We start from the raw sequence: 22,978 nt of genomic DNA, 5'->3' as shown, positions 1-22,978 counted from the left end.
AAGGATGACCAACATTTCCAAAGAAAGGAAAAGTACTAGGATCCTCGTTAAGAGGGGTTCCTTGGTTGGTAAATTCCGGAACACTTGCCATTATATTCAACTTCAGTGAATTTAAAACTAAAATTAACAATTCACAATTCACACCTAACAATTAAAATTCACAATTCACACCTATGGTCTCTAGAAGTAAAAACAAACAAATTAACACGCGTTATCAAATCTAGGAGTCAAACCACACACAAACAGTGACTTTCCGTATCGAAAACACTAGTTGGTGATGAAATCCAACGTCGCAGAATTCAATACAGAAATAGCAGTTGGAACAATTACCCCGGCAACCTGCTTAATGAATAGACTGGCACAAGTTTTTCCACTAAAACGTCTCGAGTGAAGAGAACCCCCCAGAAAATCCAAGTGAGTCTAGTCGACGTCTGCTCCAGGTACAGTGGGATCTTCCCACCACTGTCACCTCAGGAAGAATCCTAAAGAATATGGCCATTAAGGTTACCAACTGAAACAAATATACCTGGGGAAACAGTCTACGATCCGATATGCACGCAAGGGCAGAGTAGCAAGCTCAATCCCCTTGAAGGCTCCTTGACATAATCCAAGGTTTACCAACAAGTGACCCCAGGCTCCTCGACAATGGTTAATCTGAGGTTTACCGTTTTTAATACGTGAATATCTGGCGTCGTTCCCAATGAGGAAGGATTGATTCCCACACTGGTTCGGACACGATCTCGTGCTTCTCCTTTAAGAGGAGCTTTCCCAGAGCATAAATGCAACAATTGGATTTCTTTCTAACCACAAGATACAACTACTTGTTTGTTTTTACTGTCTTGGAGAGTTAATTACTCTCCTACTCCAAGACACTAGCCTAAGCTATGTTGGTGTATCAGAGCCCTAGAAATGTAAAAATTACTAGATGAATTTTAATTAAGCGTTGTGTTATTTAGGCTGTTATTACTCAAAAGGGTAAATGGATACGAAACCAATGGTGTTATGACCCGACTAAACTGAATGCAATCGAATATGATAATGTAATCTTTTCAATTCGATGAATCCTAACTAAAGTAAGGAGAGAGTTTCCATTCACTTCCAACAATGCAAAAAATTGATCACTAAGAGAAAATATAACAAATTCTCTAATGCACTAATTTCATCAAGAAAAACTAATGCAAATCAATTCCAAAATAGTTTTTTATTTTTATTTTTGTGTAAATTCAAATCAAAGAAAACTGATCTAAATCTACGATTGATTTTTCAGAATGTAAACTATGCAATTGTAATCTATGCACAATTCACTTGAAAAGTATGCAAATGTAATCTATGCACATTTTTCACTAATATTCTGAAAATGAGAATTCTAATTATGCAAATGTGATTTATGCAAGAGAATTCTCAAACACAAGATGATTCTAATGTAATCTAAGAACCAATCAAGTGCAAGTCGAGAAAATTGGGTGAGAGTTCCAAAGATCAAAAAATAAAAACACTCAAAGGCGATTAACACTCATACACAATTTAGCCCCCCCCCCCCGGGGCGAATGAGGGGGAAATTTTTTTGCAAAAACAAAAGCAAAAAGATGCAAAATTGTGAAAAGACTGAGAGAAACCTCCAAGTAATGACCAAAGGAAAACAAATCAAGAATTTCTCAAAAAGAGACTCAAAACACCCAATTGATAAAAGCTTAGAGCAGGAATGCCAATGAAATTAACCAAGGAAAGTTTTTGACAGGGAACAAGCAGGTCTGGGCAATGGCTAAAACCTATAAACAAATTCTAAACTGATAAAAGAGAAAAATTTCAAATTTTTCAAATTTTTGACAGGGTACGCAGGCAACCTGTTTACACAGGTGCGTCTACGCTCTGTGCACAAAGCAAAAGTGCGTACTAGTACGCACTGTGCTTAACTCAGAGGGTGCGTACCTCTCCCAAAATTATGAAAAATGAAAACTAACTCAAAATTAATTAAATTCACCCAATCCCACAATCATCAAGTCAAAAACAGAAACAGAAAAATACAGTTTCTCATGTCAAAGTATCAATCAAAAGAGAAATCAATCAAATCCATGGATTCCCCAGTATGGTCGCCATTTTGTCATGCGGAAAGAGTCAATTTTGCGGACAAAACCGACCTCCCTAGAAAACAAGGCTTTTCTAGTGACAAATAAAACAATCAAGCACTATCTTTCCCTAAATATGCATTTAAAATAAAAGCAACCAGGTGTTTAAGGCTTACCTTTAGTCCAACATTGTTTGTAGCAGCCAAGCCTCTTCGATCCAGATGAGCTCCTTCTTCTTGAAGCCTGCATTCACTAACAAGCAAACGATTACATAGCACCTGAATAACTCATATAATAAAACATATTCATCATAAAGACCAAGGAGTTTATAAAACAAATTATGTATAACAACTTGTTGAGAAAAATGAACTTAATTGTATTAATTGGAAACAAAGAAACCTTACAACCAATGCCTTGGTGTTGTGCAGGTCCTCCCAGGGTCCAGCAAGAGTTCTCCTCTACTTTGATCAGCTCACCCACTTCCAAATGAAGCTAAGAAAAGAATGGGATCTCTCCTCTCAAGCTCTATAAGGGAGTCCTAATTTCAGCAGCATCTACCCTTAGGAATGTTCAGCTTTCAACCTCCCCTCCCTCTGGCCCAATGCCTGTATTTATAATGCTTTGGAGGAAGTTAAATAGGTCCACCATCAATGGGATAAGCCCCTCTTTCAAAGGGATAGCTCCCTTCTTCATGGGATAAGTTCCTCTTTCATTGGGATGCATGAACCATCTGGAGGCACTCAATCCACATCAAACCATCTTCTAGAATGCTCTAGAATTGACCGCAAGTAAGTTTTTTGAAGTAAAACTTGCGCCTTTTGACTTTTACAGGGGTACGCACCCACCTCTTTACAGACAGAGCGTACAAGTACGCAGGTGTTATGTACTTGAGGTGCGTGCACGCAGGTAAGAGTAAGAGAAAGTGCAGAACCAGAGTTATATTGATTTTTTAAAGGCTTTCTCTCTTTTTTGGAGTTTGACATGAGGAGCAGAGGTATAAGACTTGCCAAGGAGGACAGTATGGTTATTGATAGAGCCATACTGACTGCAAATAGTCATGGTGACAAATTTTAGTGTAACAATCATCATGAGCAACCTTCTTGTTGTGTCTCCCCTTAGCATCAGTCTCCCTTTCCTCCCAGTCATGACCCTATTGTGGTCACAAAGCATGACATTAATGATTGGGACAATAATGGGGATGATATGCCTGAAGTTGTTATCCACCATAGGTTTATGAGCTTAATTGTTGATATCTCTATGTTTTGGTTGGATGAAAGGATCCTGTGGAAAACATTGCATCCTTGGCTCCCTCTTTCCTTGTGATACTCCATGCATGCTCACTTCATTTTCTTGCCTTTTGCCCTTCTGACCTTCCATGCTATCATTCCTACACCTACCTTTGGATCTATTGCATGAGTGAGAATAAGGGTAGTTGCTTTCATATTGACTAGATGATATGTTGGTTACATTGGTTCTATGATTACACTTAGTATTTGGATAACATAACATGCATGTTAGGGTAGGATGCATTGCATGCTCATTTTCCCCATTAGAACTAACATTACATGATATTATCATGCTAGATTAGTTGCATTTAGATTAAGAATGAATTTGAAATTTTATTTGAAATCTATTTACTAGTTGATTTTTTGTGGTCTAATACTAAGCATGGGTGATCATAAGACACCACAAAAACATGTTGCCCCATGTGCTTGGTGATGAGCCCCAAATTTGGTAACATTTTGGGCTTATTTGGCCTAACTACCCTTGCTCAATCCTTCATTTTTCATAACTTATGCATCATTTTTTAGTGTGTTTATGTCATTTGTATGAATAAGGGCAGTCACTATTCCTAGGTGGCTAACACGTGCTCATTTCAGGTTTTTTGACACATGTTGGAGCAAAACCGAGCAGATAAGGGCTAGGAGACAGCCAAAATGGGGTTAAGGATTCATAGGAAGGTTGTCCACTGCATTAAATAGCGTTCCTCGGTATCTTCACCCCCAACTCCGAGCTCCAAAAGCCACCACAACCGGATCTAGCAGGCAGCTAAACAGATTTTGTGGAAGCAGCTGTTCACTCCCAGTTTGGTCGGCCAAGTCCCATAGATTTAGGAGGCTAGCTTGGGACCTCGTGATGTATAAATGATAAGGCTTCAGCCTTCGAAAAGAACTTTTTGAAAAACTGTTGCACATTCTGCACTACGAGCTGCCAGCTCTGTTTTTGCTCTTTTGTAGCCATCATTGGCATACCTCTTGACTTATGATTATTATTTTTTAATGAGAAGCAGTCAGATTTGATCTCAACTTTGAGTTTCTAAAGGATCCATAGCTCTCGGGGTTGGGCCCAACCTGAGAGCCTAGGGCCTCTTTCTTTTGTATTGATATCTTTTCTTTCAGCAATATGGTTTTCTTTACATGCATTTGAAACGCAGGTTGTTGAGTTAGATTTCGTGGTGTGGTTAAGTAGGTCATTGTTAGAAGATAGAGTTGCTTCAGATGTCTAGAATAGAGTAAAGAGATTAGAGTTGATAAGAGTTCCAGAAAATGGTTGCCTGCACTCTCATTTTCACCTCTTTCTAGGGGCTGGAATTGCAGACAGTGCTACCCAACAAAAACACTAGTTTGCGTACTCATGCAATCTTTGGTGCAATGTTTTCATTTGTAAAATTTATCCATGCACTCAGACCTCTTGGAATGTTTCTTTGCTTCAGTACCATACATGGTTCTCTTTAGAAATAACGTTGTTGTTCATTGGTTTCATTAACAGTTAGGATAGATTAGTAATATTTTGATTATGTGCAGGACGTGGATGATTTGGTTCAGTTTACACTGTGCAGTGCATCTCCATCACTCTCTCGTCCATCTAAGCTTCGTCCAGGCCAACTGCTCATCTCCAAATTAGACCCCTCGTCTCACAACTACTCTACTGCCCACGTCATCCTACCTTTTTGGCCTTCCATTCCCTCTGCCCTCTTTAAGACAAACTAGCTTTCCACACCCTCTCATCACCTCATCTCTCTGTCACTAAGTCATTACAAACCCCTCTCCTACCTCCCTATCCATCCATGTAGCCTCTTCCACTCACCCATCATCCAAAATCCAATCGTAGAACATCCTGTAGGAATTGTTGAACATCCTGTAGAAATTCTGAAACATCCTGTAGAACCCCTGCAGACTTCCTGTAGAAGCTCATAAATGCGGTTTCTTGGCAGCCAAACTTTGTGAAACTCTCTGGAAGGATGTTAGGGACTCCTTAGACCCTCTCTGAACCTTCTCGACCTCTTCCAAGCATTTCTCCTCCGTGATCCGCCTCTGCACAGTAAAAAGCCAGTTACAAGCACATGCATGATAATTCTAAATAACTTATTCAAAAATGCAAAAAGATGTTTTCTTTAGGTAGAAGTAGTCTAGACACATGCATCTTACCTTCATAGAAGTAATGGCATCTCTTTCAGTAGTTTGCATTCTCATCTTTGCATCAGTAGGACTAGCTGGTAGAATTAGGGTTTGCGTTTCTTGTTGGCTTTCAGTTTCTTTCCGCAAGTAGATTAGCTTCCTTTGAGTTAGCTTTCGTCCATCAGTGAAAAAGCTTCTTCTAAGAGCTCATAGAAGTTGGCTTAAGCCCCTAGCGGACTTGTGCCAGCTGACCAAGTGACAGTTGCGGCAAGAGCTAGTACTTGTGCATACAGCACCGTCGCTTCCAAGTTTGTTACAAACTACCAGGTTGATAAAATTAAAGAAGAAAGTTCCAAGAGTTGTAGCATTATTGCTACAATACTGGAGCCCACCACTTGGTCTCTTATATGTGCAGGTAATAGGTCTATGGTACCAATATATTGTTGGTGTTCTCATGACTTCCTGTTCGAGTAGCTTCATGCACCTTTTTGAGAGATAATGTCCCAGTTGGAGCCAGATGTTACCCACCACCTGTGGGTAGTGTATATAGGAGAAAATTTTTCTTCTGGATGGTCCTCAATTGGTAGCCAACAACCTCTTGTAGCCACTAGATAGCTCGATGTGCCATTATCTCTAGCACTTGAGCCAACCATGTGGTCCCTCGCCCACTTGTTATGATCGTATGTTTGAAGGTGGGCTTCCCAACCACGAAGGTATGCCAACTTTTCATTGGTGTGGTTGAGTAATGTTTCTTACTTGTCATGGGAAATTTTGGGCATGGATTGGTGGGTGGATTCGACAAAAAGAGTGGGCTAAGTCTGTACTCTTGTCTCCATTGTCTGAATTTGTGGTTAGCCTTGTATCCTAGTCCTATGGGATCTCCATTACTAGCTACTAGCTTTAGGGTTGGCACTACTTGGAAAATCATGACTTTGGTTGTACGGTCCCGCTTCCCAACATCACATACATCACCCCCTTTCATCATTTTAACCCTACTCATCTATTTTCCCATATGGGTCCACATGTGTTCACTGGGCCCACATAGGGTTAGCCTCCCCCTCCACTTGTCCACACCTTGGATCGGGCCTGAAACGATGCCTAGAAGTTGATGCAACTAAAAAGAAAAGAAAAAGCATAATTTGGCCACTGTCAACACAAAATGTTCCAAAAAATACAAAAGATGGTCGGGACATACAAATTTAGCTCATGGGAAAAAGCCAAACATGAGCTTTACCCCTTATCCATGGCCATCACCCTGGTTCCTATGGGCCCTAGATGAGCCCCCTCCATCATTAAGGAAACCATGATTGTCCTAACCCCTAGTGGGTAACGAACCACCCCGCCTTAATGGGGTATCCACTGTGATATACTACACATCATGTTCACATCCACTGGAGCCCCGAACTTTTATGAATAAAAAATCAATCAGAGGCAAAAGGCATATGAAGAAGGGTGGAAAAACAAAGGTCGAGGTAACTCATGTACCACTATTTTCTCCCTCCTACATTAACATGGAGAGAAATATCCATTTGATGGTTGTTGGGAAGATGGAGATTGAGAAGCTCTCCCCTTAAACTTCATTTGTACCAACATTGATAACATTGTGGATTTTTTAGCAATGTGCCAAAAATTCACAATTTTTTGACCAACTGACTTTTCAACCTGAAGAAGACACGATTTTTTCCCTAAAAAGTCTTGTAGTTAACTAAAAAATTGCATTTTTTTTCAATTTATCACATCATTTACTAAAAAATTAGTCTCGAGTCATAATGCCTTTTTTTGTCATTTCACTCAACAAGTTGGAGTTGTGAGGAAATTTGGAGTGTAGTTGAGAGTTATTGCACAATGTTACAAGGGATTCCAAGTGTTTGACAAGTGGATTTGTCCAGGCCCTATTAATGCTATGTAATTAATGTTAACGTCAATTTCTTAAATTAAAAAGATGAAAATGCCATTTGCATCCTTTTGCTTAAATTTTTAACATTATCATTAATTGGTTCAAGATTTTGGGGAGTTCCAACCTCATTGGATTTCATATGGAGAAAATAGAATTTTAGATCCCACTCAAAATCCAACAGACTATGCAGTTTTCAGGATTTCAGGGTTTGGGGGGTTGCAATGTTTCCATTCAATTCTATCATGTATGATGGAATGGAACTAGCATTTAACCAAAAGCACCAAGCCCTATATATACCTCAATGTTGGTGGCAGTGAGTGATTGTTGAACTCCTTTATCATGACCCTCGTAAAAATGTACACATCACTCAAACAAAATCTCGATTTGACATGTAAATATTTTTCTATGATATTTGAAAGATTAGAGGGTGATATTCAACATGAAGATGCCAATACAGTTAATGATTTTGAGGATATGTATTTATTTGTTGTAGCATGATTTTTTTGGACTCTAGAAGCCATTTAGAGCCTCTTTATTGATGTATTTTTGTTCAGGGGTGGATTACACTTGGTGTTATTTTGGTTATATGCACTAGTTGTATAATTGAATTTGTAGCATCATTATGTAAAATTGTAAATGTCAGACACTTATATTTTTGTGTCCTCCATGTCTAATGTCATTGTGTCAAATGATTTAAGTTTCAGGGTAACATTAACGTAGACAAGTCATTAATTTTTTTAATTATTGTGATAATTTCAAAATGTGAAATTATCATGATAAATATAGGCAATAATATCACCATGTCTGAATTGGTGGTATTATCGTAGTAAGTGTAACATTGACTAGGAGAAACAAAATAAAGCTATATACAATATCGTTAAAGGTAGAGCATGTTAAAAAAAGATGTTCATCATCAACCACCTTTACATCATAAATTCTACAAATTCATTGACCCTCTGGCTAAATACTAAGAGAATAGAAAAGCAAGGAAAAGATAAAAATATATCCAAGCCCTTGATTCTCCACTTGAGTCCTTGATCGGACAATTATCAGGGTTCAAGACTCAATATCAACTTTAATGTATCATTTTTAATTTGGCATCCACTACACCATATCTATTGGTGTTTTCTCCATATTTATTTTATAATGTGTTTATCTGATGTTTTTGCAACTTTGTATGTTTAAAATGTTGAAAAAATGAATATATTTTGTATTTTTTAATGTTTTCCATGGTTTTCCAATTTTATCACTTGTGTTTCAAAGAAGATGTCTTCTGAACACTAACCAATTTTTTGCCGATGCAAATGTTATCAACATTGATTTGTACATCATATACTTGGAGCTTGGATGGAGGATTAGAGATATAATACCATTTTCATGTGAAGCTTTCGTCATTCATTTCATTTTCATACATTGATTTTTGTAGTAAGAAACCCTTGCTGCATGTTAGAAATGCCTTGCAATGAACCATGTTTCATTTGGATAAAGTAATGTGAGGATTTGATCCCTTTTATTGCTATTGTTGTTATGTTAGCCTAATATCTAATAAACCTAATTTTTGTTAGATTGTCTTTCATAACAACACTTAAGAATTACACCCTTAGCCTTCCTAGGTAATTTTTTGCTATAAATTTTGACATTTAAGATTGGTTTGTGGCATACAACACAACCTTAATTGTCTTACATCTTCATGCACTTACCCTCTTTGGTCTATGCTTCCTTAATTCCATTTTCCCAAGGTATGATTGGGCATTTGGCCTTGGGGTCTCTATCTTCACCTTTCATGCTCACACCATTCATTCTTCCTCTTGTACTACTACCACTCATTCCACTTAGGCAAACTCCTCAATATATTGTGAAAATTCAAAAATATCACCATAATCACCTACTGCAGCAATTGATTAAACTTATCCTATCAGTTAAATGTTGAAACAAATTATTTATTGTTTCCTACAACAAATATCGAAGTTAACACACTGCAGCCTCACTTAATTAATTAATTTTCCCAAAACAAGAACAGAACAAATAGAGAAAGATGCACAAGTGACACAGTTTTTTGCACAGATGTCCCTGGAAAAACCCAATGCAGGAGAATCGGTGCAGCGACTCTAAGGGTTTTATATTATTAAGTAGTAGTTTCTGAATACAACTTTAGATGCCCTTTTAGCAATCTAGTTACAGAGAAAATAAACTGGCAAAAAAACTTAGTGAGATTACCTCACTCTACCTGGCAATTCTGGCTGCTTCGACAGCTAAACCAACTCCCCGACTATCTCTGTGTTGGTCCTGCGTAAACCACAACAAGCTTCGTGTCAGCCTAACTGGGAAACGTATGCCCTCTGGAGGAGTTTCCAACCCTCCCGGCTCAGAAATCTCAGCTCTCAGGTAGATTTCAAATTTTTTCACTGGAAGACTGTGATGCCTTTGTGTGACCCCTTTGGCTCTGCGTCAGCTCTATGTGGGCCCTTTTGACCTAGTGTCAACCCTTCCTAGGTTTGCGCTGCCTCCTCCGGTGTCTCTTTGCCTCTCTGTTGTTGATCCTGGGTCCTGGAAAAGATACTCCAACCCAACTATCCTTGCCCCTCTCTGCGAAAGCTCACTATCGAAAATCTCCCGACAACTGCTCTGCTTCAGAGAATCGATTCTCTGAACTCTCTCTGTGTATTTTCCAAGTGACCCTCAAGCCTCCTTAAATAATCTCTCCATTGACATTCAACGGCCCAGATTAGAAGCTAATCAATGGCTAAGATCATTTTTTCTTGATCCTCGTCTTCTTCTAGAAGTTACACCCACAATTTATATTAATACCCTTTAATTATTTTATTTTCCTAAGTTTAGACTTAAGGTCCTATTAAAAATAATTAATTATTTTAATACCACTGTTTTTGGGTGGAATTTCCCAAAACAATTTCTGGATTATTTGGAATACATGTCCCTAAGCCTCCCTGTATAATTTGAGACTTAAAGCACATACGATGCTACCAGAAATCAACACTCCCTCTTAGAGAGGAATGTGCTCTAATAATGCCTCCAACTAAAGCATCACATTGTTCTGTAACATCTCCCTCTGCGTTGCTGATGTCTAACATGTTGTCTACCAACCTCTATGCAAATGTTGCATCTGTACTATTGTTGACCTTGCCACTGTCAACATTGCATCTGTATTGCAGTTCCCTCTGAGTTTCTGCATCCGTACTGCAACTTCCTCTAAGTTTCTACATCCATGTTGTTGTTGGCACTGCCACTACGCTGCAAACTATTGTTGCTACTCCATTAACAACGGAAAAACATCCCAAATTACTAAACTAATTGTGTTCAGTATGATACCATGTGAATGTTGGAGCCTAACTGCTACTAGTCTCTACGTTGACCCTCTAAATCTATTGCGTTGTCACTGACTCTATTCTGCACCATCTGCATTGATGCCAACTCTGCTCTGCGTTACTCAGACTCTAGTGCTCCTAGCCACTACAACTGTCTCTCCGACACTCCTCGGCATCATCCAACACTAGTCCATCCTGCTACCTCTGATCTAGGCTCCCGTAGCAAGGAATTGATCCAAGAGGTGGGCTCCTCAAGGATCCTGCCCATCTGTAGCTCTTTCGAACTACAGCTCCAAATCAGCCCACCTCCCTCCTAGAGTTATTTTGGCTGTCATGACGAGCTTGTCTTCCTCAATCTTCGTGGGCGCAACCTTTAGATCGTGTTTCTCATCTTTTTCCTTCTTCTTGAGAGGACACTATGTAGCGTAGTGACCCATCTCACCACACTTTAAACACTTGATCTTTGAGATGTCTTTCTTACGTCTTCATCACTCTTGTTGTCCCTTCGATGCAAGGGCTACATTCTCCTCCTCCTTGGGCTTTGACCCACTGTTGTTTGCTTCTGTCAAGTTTAACCTTGACTAAGTCTCTCCTTAGCTCCTCTTGTTTTAGAGTTGCCCACATCTCATCCCAATTCGGTAAAGCTGCTCTGCCTAGGATGCTCTGGGCAAAGACTTGTCACTCATCTGAGATAGAATTGAGGGCTAGTCTAACCAACTCTGAATCTTGAGGTGTATGCCCCACAACAGACAATTCATCACCAGTCTCCTAAACCTTCGTGAGGAATGGATCCACATGCTTCCCCTTCTGCATCTGAGCAAATCTCAACTTTTGTTCAAGGTACATCTTTTGCTACTCGGAACATCCCTGATATAACGTAGACAATGCGTCTCACATCTCCTTAGTAGTCCCTCTACTAGTGATGTGACAAACCATATGATCCTTCACTCCATCAAGGATCATCCTTTTTGCCTTCGCCATTTCGGCCTTGTATTTCTTCAACGGATCTGCATCTGCAAGCACAACCACCATGTTGTCAACATATGTCTAGAGGGCATGCTCATCTAGAAGGAATGACATCCTTTCCTTCTAGATGACATAGTTGGATGCTTTGTCCAACCTATCTTGATCCCTCAAGCCACTGGTTTCCATCTCTGCCACAAACAGAAAGTCGAATGACCTCTCCACTCCTCTGCGTTGTTGTTGGGCTAGCCTACACACTCCCTACTAGAGCTAGTAAAACTATTGCCCCTTGCTGCTGCTCAGCTTGTGAGAATTCGAATTCCTTGGCTAAGAATTCTCTAAGGAAGAAATTCCCTCAACCGTGCTCCTTCCTTCTCCTCTGATGTCTTTCAGCCCAAAAAAATGGCCCACAGAAAACACTGCATCCCACCAACTCTCCTCACGCTAAGGCTTCTACGTTGTTCCCTCTGCCTCAGCAAAAACTCGATCTAGAAGCCCTTCTCTTCGTCGACTCACTCGAAGAGAGACTGCCTCAAAATTTCAGCCCTCTGACTAGAACTACGCAAATCCTCTAGGGTTTCACAACTTTGCCTCCTGCAGCGTTTTCAAACTCCCTCTTCTGCTCAGTGCTGGGTCTCTAGGACTGTTCTTTCTTGCTTCACCTACAATGCTCTGATACCATGTGAAAATTCGAGAATCCCACCCGAATCACCTACTGCAACAACTGATTAAACTTCTCATGTCTGTTAAATACTGAAACAAATTACTTATTGTTTCCTACAGCAAATATCGAAGCTAACACACTGCAACCTTCACTTAATTAATTAATTTGCCCAAAACAAGGACAAAACAAATAGAGAAAGATGCACAAGTGAAACAGTGTTTTTTGGACAGATGTCCCTGGAAAAACCCAAAGCCGAAAATCCGATGCAGCAGCTCTGAGGGTTTTATATTATTAAGCAATAGTTTCTGAATACAACTTTGGATGCCCTTCCGGAAATCCAATTACATAGAAAATAAACTAGCAGAAAAACTTAGTGAGATTACCTCACTATACCCAACAATTCTGGCTTTTTCGGCAGTTGAACCAAATGTCCTTGGCTATCTCTGCACTAGCCATGTGTAGGCCCAGCGTCAGCCCCAACAGGCTCTGCGTCAGCCCAACTGGGAAATGTCTGCCCTCTGGAGTTGTTTCGATCCCTCCCAGCTCAAAAATCTCATCTTTCGGATTTCTGCACTGGAAGACTATGCTGCCTCTGCGTGAGCCCCTCTCACTCTGCATCAGCTCTGCGTGGGCCCTTCTGGCCCAGTGTCAACCCCTCCTGGGCATGCATTGCCTCCTCCTGGTGTCTCTTTGTTGTCAATCTTTGGTCCTAGAGAAGATACTCCAACCCAACTATCCCTGCCCCTCACTGCAAAAGCTCACTATCGAAAATCTCCCGGAAACTGCTCTACTTCAAAAAATTGATTCTCTAAACTCTCTCTGTGTATTTTCCAAGTGACCCTCAAGCCTCCTTAAATAATCTCCCCGTGGCCTAGATTAGAAGTTAATCAATGACTAAGATCATTTCTACTTGATCCTCATCTTCTTCTAGAAGTTACACCCACAGTTTATATTAATACCCTTTAATTATTTTATTCTCCTAAGTTTAGACTTAGGTTCCCATTAAAATAATTAATTATTTTAATGCAACTATTTTTGGATGGAATTTCCAAAAACGATTTCAGTTCTTTGGAATACATGTGCCTAAGCCTCCCGGCAAAATTTGAGACTAAGAGCACTTCTGATGCTACCAGAAATCAACATATATTACCTTATGCATCCACTTTATAGCTTTAGCAACCCTATCCCTAGAGAAGCCCCCCTTGAGTTGGAGAACAACAAACCAAAAGTGAGAGAAACAGCTATTGTGATAGAAAATGGGTAGCCTTCCTAGGCTGCATAAAACATGCCCTTTAATGCTTGGGACTTTACATCATATGGAGGTGCTAGATTTTATTGTCACATGACCCATTAATGAAATTTTCAAGAGCAAGGGGCTTATCTAGCATCATCAAAATCTCCATATTATTTCAAGAATTCAACTATAGGACAATTATGCATATTTCTATAATGATTTCCACCTATGGGTGACCATGTTACTAGAAAACTCGCAGACTATATTAACAAGACACACATGAGATATTCATCTAAGTTTTCCATCTAAGTAAAATAAAAAATCTCAAAACTTCGCACAATTTCTTTTGCAAAACAATTAGCTCATATGAGTTTTCTTAAACATATATATTGCATTATGATTTATTACAAACAAGTGCCCATTTATTCATCAATCCTACATAAAATACACAATGCTTTCAACCATAAGCAACGATTATATTCATAACATGATAAGAAATTTATGTACAATGAAGCAGTATTTATTTATTTTCATAAGTTAAATACCCAATATTTTCATAAGTTAAATACCCAACCACTAATAGAGAGTACAAATTTTCCACAGCCAAATTTTCCTCCATAGATGCCACCTCCTACCAACGCTATGATACCACAAGGACAAAGAAAACAATGCAAAACCCTCAGGTTAGTCTTCCTATCTCAAAAAGCAATAAAGGACCAACCACACAACCCACAGCCAAGTCATTCAACAGACCAATTTCTAGCGCTCACAATCCCGGCCCCACATAGCACAAGGAGGATACTTCGTTCTCTGCTCAATAGCCCCTCAAAAGTTCTCCACGTTGCTCTTTAGTGTGTGCATAGAAAGTGCCAAACTGCTATCTATTTCAAATTAAAGTACAGCAGAGTTTATCTTGGTTCTTGGGCATTTCTATGATAACATTCTTCAAGGATTCTAATGGTCTCTCTTTGGTTTCTAATGGCCTCTCTTTGGTTTCTATTGGTGCACACCAATCCCTTCCTCTTTCTCTATGGCTTCATCTTCCTTCTCCTATTCCCTACTAGCTCGCATGGTTTTCTTTCATCAGCTAATCAGTGCCATAGTATGGCAGGTCCCTTTTTCCAACGTAAACACCTTTTTCCTCTTCTCTAAAACTTTCAAACATAATCTTCTGTTTTCGTATTCAAATTTTCTCTCGTAATCCAAATTCTTCAGTTCCAATAATGTGGGGACAAATTTCCCAAATTGTACAAGGTGGTTGCCTAGATTAAGATGGTTAGGACCACCTCTCCCAAATTAGACTATAGGTTATGCTCGATATCAAAATTGTAAAAGAGTGAAGGGTTAGGGTAACGGCAAGGTGGGTAGGGCAAGTAGACGGAAAATATAGATAGCTAGGCATACAGATATTCCTCTGGACCGCTTCCCCTGTTTGGTATCATAGCCGTTTTAGGTGCTCATTCTCAGGCAGCCTAGAGATTTCATTAATTTCAAATGTCAAGGTTTACAAGTATTTAACATCACCATTTCATTAATTTCAAATGTCAAGGTTTACAAGCATTTAACATCACCATGGCATGTCTACCTCTTGGTGTGAATAAGGCATCACCACCTCTTGGTGTGAATAAGGCATAGTGATGAAACACCTACGCAATACATTTAACATATACAAAATTAAGTTGAGGTCATCCGAACTGGGGAATTACATAATGTTGAGCTGGAAAAAAAGTTACGTTTGTAGAGGAAGACAGGAATGGTGCTACCATGTCATCTGTGTGCAATTTCTGAGCAGTTTTCAATTTGTTATGAAAAGACTCTGTTTGGAGATGGCTTATGTATTTGCTGGGTACATATTTATGATACTTGGAATATGCTACTATTATTTATTCTGATGTTTTGAATGGGGAGAGCATCTTAAAATGCAGTAAGTGGGTCATTTTTTTCATGTTTTTTTGAAGAGTACTTTATGTATGAACTGTCTCACAGGTTACAAATTTTCAGAGATTCAATGAATGTCATAAATGGGATAAAGGAGGAAGAAAATTATATCAAGTTCTCTTGTATTTATTATTGAAGGAAGTTCAGGGGGCTTGCAATGTTTTCTGTTATCTTTCATTTAATCATACTTACAGAGAAAGGAATACTATTCTGGAAGACATATATAATACATGATTTCTCAAAAGCTGATTTCTGGAAGGCATGTATGATTTCTCAAAAGCTGGAACATATACAATACATGGTCAATGGTTCATGCTGGAAGACACGGAGGGTCAGATCTCCTACCATTTTCATCCGCCTTTCAATGAAGAATCCCAAGTTTGGATACTTTTGCTAAGCTCTGAATAAATAATCTTTGTTGGAATACCTGCTCTGTTTCTGTTTGGGTTTTTTAATGTGTTAGTTACTTTTAGCAGGATTTGTCCCCTGTGGATGGCTGAGGAATATCTCTGAATTTGAGAATCTGGGACTCGATATTTTTTGCGATGCTCAATATTTTCTGTGTATAATTGATGGCAGGGATTTTGGTAGTGTTTTGCTATGATTCCCTTGGGATGGTACAGTCCATAGACCTGCACTATGATTCCTTAGAAATAATGATGTTGAGAATAATTTCTAGATGCTATAAGTAGATAGACTGAATACAGAAGTTTATTTTATTATAAATGTATTTTCCATTCTCTCAGTGAATAGAAATGGTGATAAAAGCTTACTTCAAAATGGACCAAGGTGACAGCTGAAAGAAGGCTTCTTATACAAACTGGTACAAGCATGCAGTGAAAAAATGTACGAGAGAGCGAAATCCCCTAAAACTAAAAATTGTTTTTATAATATAATTGTCTGGCAATGGTACAGTCCATACACTTGGAACTATATTACTGGTCATACTGAGTGTCTGTAGATTTATGTTCCACCGAGACTCTGGGATGGGTGACATGGGATGGGAAAAAGGTGCATGGAAAAATACAGGGGTGTGGGAGTATCTTCAAATTTAGGGGACAGATTTATATATAATTGAATTAAATAATGAAATACATTAATTTATATTCATCATTTATTTATACAATATGAGATTTAGTAATGAAATACATTGATTCATATTCATCATTCTAGAATCTATATTGATTTAAAAATTAAATTCATCAACCATCATGCTAGATCTTAAATTGACTTGAAATTTAAATTCATCATTCATAATTCTAGAATCTAATTAGTACTAAGCAAAATAGAATCTAGACTATAGTAGATACTGAAATCTGAAAACCGAAATAAAAAATTGATATAACTCAAACTCAAAAATAGTAGAGTGACGAGTCAAAGAACCAGTCTAAGGTCATCAATATTTAGAGTCGATACTCAAAAGTTAAACTGAAAATCAAAAATGGACAATGAGTATTTAAAGAGAGTCATGGGGGAGAGGATACAATTAACTGGTAAGTCAAATAGCACCGCGGGGTAAACAAGTATAGGTAAGCTTGGCAAGTGGAATGAGTGAGTTAAGGATTGTAAGTTAGTTTAGGTTTTGATATTTATTTTGTATTTCCCTTTTTAGTTTTAATTTTATTTATTTTTGTAATTTTATTTTTAAATTTCAAGAGTTATTAAACAAAATTGAAGGGGATGTGTTCCCCCTCAAAAGGGGTGCTTTTGGGCTTGGTGCTTTTGATTAAATGCTAGTTCAGACCCTCATACATGACAGAATCCAATGGAAACATTGCAATCCTCCCAATCCCAAAAACTGTTAAGTCTGATGGATTTTGAGTGGATCTAAAATTTTACTTTCTCCGCATGATCCAATGAGGTCAAACCCACTCTCAAACATCCCGTGTCAATTAATGGTAATGTTAAAAATTTAAGTAAAAAGATGAAAATGAAAAATAAAAGAGAATGTCATCCCTGCATCTCCCCAAAAGAAGGACATAGGAAAACATTTCCCAAATGTCCCCATCCCAGGTGCGTGGGAAACGTGAAGAGCGTGCACCCCACCTTGGGGGACACATCCTTGTCAAACACTGATGTAGATGCCATCAAAGTATCTGAAAAATTATTTTGTTTTTCTTATTCAAATATTATTCAAATAAAATTACAATTTTTTTCTGCCAGATACAAAAAGTATGGACCATCTACGAGAAAATGATGCTGTTGAGAGATTTTTTTCTAGATAACTTAAGTATTTAGACTGGTTATAGCCTACAGTTGTCTTTCTTCATAACTTCCTTCTGAAAAGTGCAGAATGCACCTTATAAATATAATTTCCATTCTGTTGATGAATAGAAATGGTGATTTTTTTATTTAGAAAAAGAAAAAATAAGGGCAGGATTCAACATGGACCAAGGTGACCGGAAAAACGAAGTTCTTATACAAACTGATACAAGCACGCCGTGGAAGAGAGTGTATGAGAGATTGAAATCCCTAAAAACTATAATTGTTTTTGTAATATACATGAATAAAAAATTATAATATGGGTTTGTGATAACATTAGAGATTGAAGAAAAACACAGATCTTAGTTTACTATAAACATAAACTACTTGACAAAAATAACTTTCCTCGCATGAGGACAGCTAAAAAGCCAGAGTCTAAGATGGACAATAAGCTAAATTCCCTACGTCTCACCAATGAGACCAAAATATTATTAGGTGATGACTCAGAACACCAACAAGGTAAGTATCCATATATAACTCAGCATAACAACCCCCTATAATGATTATTAGTCCATCTATTACAAAATATGTGTGCACTTTGCTAGCTACAACCAAGTCCAAGGAGTCAGACTGGTCGTTCTAGCTGCCTATGCCAAATTCAACTACAGCATAGCTGCTCCCTACGTACAACTAAATAGGGTAACGATTCAAGAACCTTGTTGACTACAACCCAAACCGAGAATCTCTTCCTAACGAAAACCAAAAAGACCTTAAGAACCAAGCCCTGTTTGCCATCCAAACCAATAGGGATAGCAATGATGACAATGAGGAGAAAATGGCAGTAGACAAGAGCTAAAACCGCAAAGAAAAATTCCAAATACAGATATATTTTAGCATGGGTGAGTTAGAGGAAGATGTAAGAGAATTAAAATGTCCATGGAAAATTGATTCTCCCATGAGCTAACTGAAGGCGGTAATCTTTGATGCATAACATTTAGACCCCTTTTCTGACACAAAGAAGCAAAACAAAGTATTCACATTATGATAAGCAGACCCTCATGTCTGATGGGGAATAATCATTTAAGTATCCACTTTACACAATTAGTGTGTAACTGTTTAATTCAAGGTTTTTGAATTTTCAAGTGCATGGTTACCACATTTACATGTGCCAAAATCCGGTTCATACAAACAAAGTTAAATACAGTCCTCAATTATCTTTTAAAAAATCTCCTCAAATAGACTTGCACCAAAAAGATACAAGTGTGTGTAATCTACTTCAATTTGTAGTCTCCTTCAGATATAATGTAGCTACTAGCAACTGCAAAGCCCTGGCAACAAATTCTAAGCTATCTATTTAAGTTAAATATATTCTGTCTTTACAACATCCTTTATCCTTATTAGTGAAACAAAAGCTAACTATCAAGCACTCATGTCAGTAACGTTCTGCATTTACTTATCAGAAAAAACAGATATTTCCATTCTAATGGTATTTCGCGCAATTAAGGTTGGTAGCGAAAGAAAAACTGTGATCTATGCAGCACAACAAATCGAAGACAGTCAAATATAATAACCCATTTGTTATTTTGTCGTTGTGTGAACAAAACCCACATTATAGTTCGAAGTCATCATCTGCAAGTACCTCTTCAGCAGCAGCCTCCTCCTCATCATCATCCAATCTGAAATAAGGGTTGTGTGACTCAGGCCTGAATCTGTAGCCTGTGAAAATATAGAAGGCCAGTGTAGCCAGCTCTGCCGTCAAATCACAGGTCCATGAATACTGGTAGGATACAATTGTTCTTAGGGCAAGCACAACTATCCGAGTAAAATATATGTAACTAACTACTATAATATAATATTGACGAAATAGAGTGAGCTTCACTAAGCTTCTAGCCGCCTTGCCATCAGTAAGGGCAGCTTCTCGAAGATGCTTGATGGACCAAATTATAGGGAAAAGAACAGCACAGCAACAAATTACATCCAAAAGTAGCAACAATTGAATCCAAGTAGCCCAATACTTTCTTGCCGGGCCCGTCTCATCTATCAAAACTGCTACAATGTTAGCAAATACCTGAAGGGGAATCACTATCATGAGAACTTTCTTTTCTTTTTCCTGTAAAAAGGGTTTCAGAATGGACCATCCCGTGCCAATGAGAACGATTACGGTAAAAAGCATCACTCCCTTCAAGAAACTAAATCCATAAAATGCAATATCCCATCCATGGGCAGTTCCAGTTCTCTTTGTATAGTATTTATCCTCTGCCTCGGCGAGTAAATCAAGTGCCTTCAAGAGAACCAAAATACCCATGAGAATATGGATCCTGTGAACAAACTCCTTCTTTTCCCAGCATACATAGGACCACACCCCAAAAAGAGCCAGATATAATAAGAAAAACACATAAAAGAGAACGGGAAGCTTGGTTTGACCTATTGATAAGTAATCTTTTCTACCGCTTCTATGTAAATTATACATGGCCGTTCTCACATTCATCGAAACTTTAACTGAAGGCAAACAATTGGCAAACTTGAGATTATACTCATCTGCACCTGGTGCATGAAAAGACTTGTTGACAATCCCACTCGACGGATCAATTTCCTGAAAGGTGAAGAGTTGCTTGATGAGAGGGTTCTGCAGCACACAGCGTGCATCAGACTCACCCAACTCAGAGTACTCAATCAATACCTGAACCCAATTTTCTTCTGTAACTAAAAAGAATCCCATGAGAGAAAGCTGCTCACTATTAGAGATTTCAGCAGGATAGGATATGTTGGTGAGTATGATGTCCAGGAAACCATTGTGGGTGAAACCAAATTTCTCAAATTCAATCACAGACCTACTGTCTGCCTTTATTGCTGTGTGCTTGATCTCTGCATATGATGATGGCATAAAAAATGCTAAAAGGGATACCAGTATTGCAAAAGCTAAAACTGTAGAATAACCCATCTGCGAAAAAACTGTTTTTTCACAAACTCGAGCAAAAGCATACAGGGGATGAGGGGGAGTAGGACGAGCTGATAGATATATATAACAATAACCAATTAACTATATATCAAACCTGATACCAAATGGCCCTTATAGAAGCGCTTTGCAATCAATTATAACAAACGGCCTTCTCAGACTCCAGAACAGAGATGCCATGCCGCTGCCATGAAACCCCTAACCGCACGCATACATTAAAATTGAGACCTGAGACAAGAACCTTCAATTGCAGTTGAAATTGGAGTTGTATACAGAGGACGCTGACTTCACCTAAGAGTAAAACTGGATCAATATCCCGCTACTTCTTTCGTTAATAGCTTCGGGAAAGTAGTGTAACTTATAATGAAAGGAAGAGGAGGATCGCGATAGGTAGAACTTCTGCATCAATCACAGGTGAGCTTTCCGAATGATGCCACCCGTGACGCCCACATCCTTAAGGTTGACTCTACCCTTCACCTAAAATGTCATGTCCAAAGCTCCTAATTTAACGCAGTATGGTCCGGGTCAAACAACTTAAATTAATGATTATTAGTACCTTAAAAACTCTTTAATTCATCGAAAGGTGAAGATAATAATACCATTTATAATAGTACTATTATTAATGATATTATTATTTAATGATATCAATATTATCAATGGTATTATTATTTAATTGAGTAATTAAAAATAATAGTTTATTTTTTCATGAAAAATGCAGTACTTTTATAAAGAACAAAATTATATTTTGTATAAACGGAATGTATTTTGGATATAAGTTTTTTTTGGTATTGAGTTAAAAAAAAAAAAATTGATAAAAAATTATGTTAAAAGTGGATCGAAGTTAAGTGAAAAAGTTAACTTTTTTTTCCTTTGTACTTTTTGTTATTCCTTAGAGGGTGTTTCAATAAGAACCATAGTAAACACACTTCCTAAGTGTTTATTGAGGTTTTTTTGTCTCACTGTGAGCTCTTATATAGATGTACTCTTTTTATGCCTCTAATCTGATCAAATGCATGTATCTCAACTAAGTTAGTACCCTTCTAAACAAGGAATGCAATCTTAGATTGAGCCACAACATCTCCTTCTGCTTGGTTGCCATTTTGAGCTTGAGCATCCGCTTCAGCTTGGGCTAGTTGGCTTTCCATGATTTCTTCTTCTTCTTCTTCTTTAGAGAGGTGTGGGTCTGCTTCCTTCCATCCTTTTCCCTTATGGCATTGCCTCCCTTTATTTTTTGGATTCTTTTTTGTCTATGGGCATGTGTCTACAAGTGTCTTGTTTGGAAGCATGTTCAACATCCAAATGTCGTATTCTCCTAATCTAATACTTGGGTCCACTAGAAGTTTTTGTGTTTCATTTGAATATGCTCAGGTAGGCCTTTACTAGGGTCTATCTCTACACAAATTATGGTAGAAGAAAATAGACCTTTTTCAGTTATTTTATGGTCCATTTTTTTGAATTTCCTGAGAGTATTTCCAATATCCTCTAGGACCTTACGATGCCATAAAGGGACAAGGAGAATTGGGAGTCTCTCCCATATCGGCATTGTTGATACCACCATAGTTGTGGCATCAATTATGGGAACCATGGCATAATGAAGAGCCTAACACTACCCCAAAACCATGGTCCTTTGTTCAAAACAAAATCCAGATCTTTCTGTTTATCAAATTAAACAATGAAGAAGCCTTTGGAACATAAATAAATGTCACGGTTTGGTGTCCAAGAAGGAAAAACCCATTGTTATAATGTTTCAGGCTTGGGCCAGAAGCCATTAAACCTACAAATAGCAGCCTTAGATTGGAGGGCAGAAAAGAGAGTTTACCTCTCGAAGATTTACTTCCAAAGTTGGTGCTTGTTCCATTTGCTCTACAATGTAGGGTCCTGAATTGTTTTGGATCTGAGGTCTTGAGATGTTTTGAGGTTGTTCGGAAGGGAGGAGAGTCTTTTCTTTTGCCACATCCTAATAGAAAACTACTCCATTAGGTGCTCTGGATCTTGGAGCTCCACCACACAACCTTAGATTTAGAACTATGGTTGAATTCCTGATATTGTAGTAGTCTTTTATCTGTGAAAAGTCCTAGAGCGGGTTCCCTTCATACATTAGACTTTGAAGCTTTACAAGGATTTTCCACTTGTTCTCTATACTCTGGTTCAGACTATTGACACAGTTTGAGCTTCTTGTCTAGTTAAAGGATGTTATATAACCAACTCACAAAATATAAGAAGAGATAGATCAACGACTTCAAAATTAGCCTCTTCGAGCGGGCAACCTCCTTTACATTACACAAATGAAAAAATCTTGGATGATACAAATGACAAGACCTCCTTTCTATATGTAGG

At 38.3% G+C, this 22,978-nt stretch overlaps 1 pseudogene; it reads right to left on the bottom strand.

Annotated features, from left to right (window-relative positions):
* Positions 1–18,896: 18,896 nt before the first annotated feature.
* On the bottom strand, positions 18,897–21,098 carry LOC149251773 (protein CANDIDATE G PROTEIN-COUPLED RECEPTOR 7 pseudogene; annotated as a pseudogene).
* Between the last annotated feature and the right edge of the window lie 1,880 nt (positions 21,099–22,978).

This window comes from Pinus tabuliformis, chromosome 7 (genome assembly GCF_031772625.1).
Source record: "Pinus tabuliformis cultivar Carrire ecotype Pingquan chromosome 7, CPIR1, whole genome shotgun sequence".
NCBI lineage: Eukaryota > Viridiplantae > Streptophyta > Pinopsida > Pinales > Pinaceae > Pinus > Pinus tabuliformis.
This window is presented reverse-complemented; position numbering and strand designations above follow the sequence as displayed.